Source organism: Nilaparvata lugens, chromosome 4 (genome assembly GCF_014356525.2).
Source record: "Nilaparvata lugens isolate BPH chromosome 4, ASM1435652v1, whole genome shotgun sequence".
In the NCBI taxonomy this organism is placed as follows: Eukaryota; Metazoa; Arthropoda; class Insecta; order Hemiptera; family Delphacidae; genus Nilaparvata; species Nilaparvata lugens.
The window spans coordinates 64,260,666-64,263,165 of NC_052507.1; the positions used below are offsets into that span (position 1 = coordinate 64,260,666).

At 33.8% G+C, this 2,500-nt stretch overlaps 1 protein-coding gene across 9 annotated transcripts in view; it reads right to left on the bottom strand.

Annotated features, from left to right (window-relative positions):
* Positions 1-2,500, bottom strand: part of LOC111044660 (heat shock 70 kDa protein 12A) — a 71,192-nt gene that overhangs the window by 46,128 nt on the left and 22,564 nt on the right. The window lies entirely within an intron of this gene.

Genomic DNA, 2,500 nt, shown 5'->3' on the forward strand with positions numbered 1-2,500 from the left:
CTATCTATTACCGTAGAGAGAATATAGCATAAGAGATATCCCATGGTATAGGTAGTTTATTTTCAAAATTTCAAGCTGATTTCCTGTTAGCTCATGCCAATATTACTGTTAACTACTGTCCATTATTACAGTTTTGTTGGGGTGAGAGTGTAAAAACGGCACAGTGAGAGACTACCGACTACCAGCGTCACATACCTTCACGAAAAATAACTACAGTACTATCGATTTGAGTTAACATTGAAATTACTACTAAGGTATGTGTGCATTTTTTCTTATTGAATTCAGTTAATGTATTTTTATAATTCTATATACGACTGTATATTTCTTCAATTTTTCGTCTTATTTCATTCTCATAATTTTATAATTAGCTATTTTTATAATTTATTATTTTCTCATATTTTCTATCTTCTTTTTATTGAAAATTGTATAATGTTGGAAATTATTGTATAGTGTGAAGGAGGCAAAATGGGGTTGTTACCTGTTGTCTCCATAAATAAATAAATGAATAAATGAATAAAATTAGAACATAAAAGCCTTATACCATGGGATATCTTTTATCTATGTTATTAACTATAATTTTCAAGAGCAATAACAAGTTTTTGTGTAGTTGAGAAGTTGATATTGTGGTAATTATTCATATTGAATGAAAAAAGACTAAGAAATTGTCAAAAAACCACTGATTTATTGATAATTAGAAAGACCGGTTTCGGCTATTACACCATTGTCAATCTCTGATAAACATCGAAAAGATAGAGTTTATCAGAGATTGACAATGGTGTAATAGCCGAAACCGGTCTTTCTAATTATCAATAAATCAGTGGTTTTTTGACAATTTCTTAGTCTTTTTTCATTCAATAGCAATAACAAGGTTTGGTCAGTGTTTCCCCAGTCTTTGATCCTGAATGAATAAAAAATGAAGGAAGCAGTTGGGGTGGAGTCCACACGTCACGCTTGGCAGTTTCAAGGCCAGACCCGGAACAATGAGTCCTATAGCTCAGCTATGGTGGTTATGGTGTGACTAAGACTATAGTATGGCAGCTATAGTGTGCCATGGTAGCTATAGTATAGTATGACATGGGCCTCACCGGAGCATGACACAATATCACGTCCCAGTGGGTCATCACCTCTGCTCCAAAACTTACTAGAGCATTTCCAAATTTTCCTTCACTGCTCAACAATATTTGAAAGGTTGATACTCAGTATGAGAGACGAATAACTTACTATAGTGAGGTCCACGTTGTAATGGCAGTGGAGAAAGATAGGAGAACAACGTTGTCGACCCTTCTTGTCAATGCCTTCTATAGACGGTAGCTGATTCAGGTTGATTGATGTAATATTAACTGTTCATTCTCGTTTGAAATGATCAATTATATTCTATTAGGCAGGGAATTATATTTTTAATAATTTCATAATTAAGATGAAATATTTTGTTAAATTAATAATTATTCTTTATTCTTTATTGTTTGATACAATAATTACATCATCAAAATGACAGGTAGAGAAAAATAAGGTAACCTTTTGCTATTCCTCTCCCAAATTTAGATAAGTTTACACATAGTCCGAAATTGGTTAAGTATTGTAGTTGTTCACTTCACAAAATTTTCAGTCCTCAATAATTTCTACAACGTAGATTTTTAAATTTAGATGATTCAAAACCAAACATAGAAGAAATATTTCACATTTTTATCACTAAAATAGGAAATATTCACATATTAATTCTACATTGTAAAAAGAGGTTCAGACAACAGAGCAATGCGAGAAAGAGATAGCGCTATCCGCTTTGTTGAATGATAGACAATGATAGCAATACCATTGCTAATCAAACACTGCCATCATAACGTGGACCTGACTATAGAAATGTAATATTATCGTGTTGTGGTTAGGGAAGGAATCATGAATGGAAAATTATTTGTGATTCGGCTGCAGTACCTCTTGAGCTTTTGACATATTTCAGGTTTTTTGAAATAGTTATTTGTGCAACTAGTGCGCAAAGTGACAGTTTGCTGCACCGAAAGAAACGTTTACGCCCGAGCCGTAGGCGAGGGCGGAATGGTTTCTTGAGTGCAGCAGAGGGACTTTGCGCACGTATTTCACATTACATTTTTCCTACAGTTACCATTGAATATGAAAAGTGGTTAATTATGGGTAAAATTCCCTGAAATCAATCAAATGTTTTCTGTGTAATTTTATTATTAATAAAAACCTCAATTTATTTAAAATTGGATAATAATGTAGTAGATGAATGAAGGCGGCACTCATGTGGTGGCTGTCGCTGTCATCGTTGCCTTAATATTATTATAACGTGCACCTCACTTTACCACAGTCACTGTTACCAACTTAATTTTGATTTTCCTGCACTGGTGCTCCATATAACCTACTAACTATTTTGTGTTGCCATGTTGCAAATCTTGAGTTCAGAAAAAAATTTTCCCGCACTAGAGCGGAAAAGTGATTCTTTGCGTTCTGTAATCAGTGCAGCAATGGCCACTTTTCAACGTAA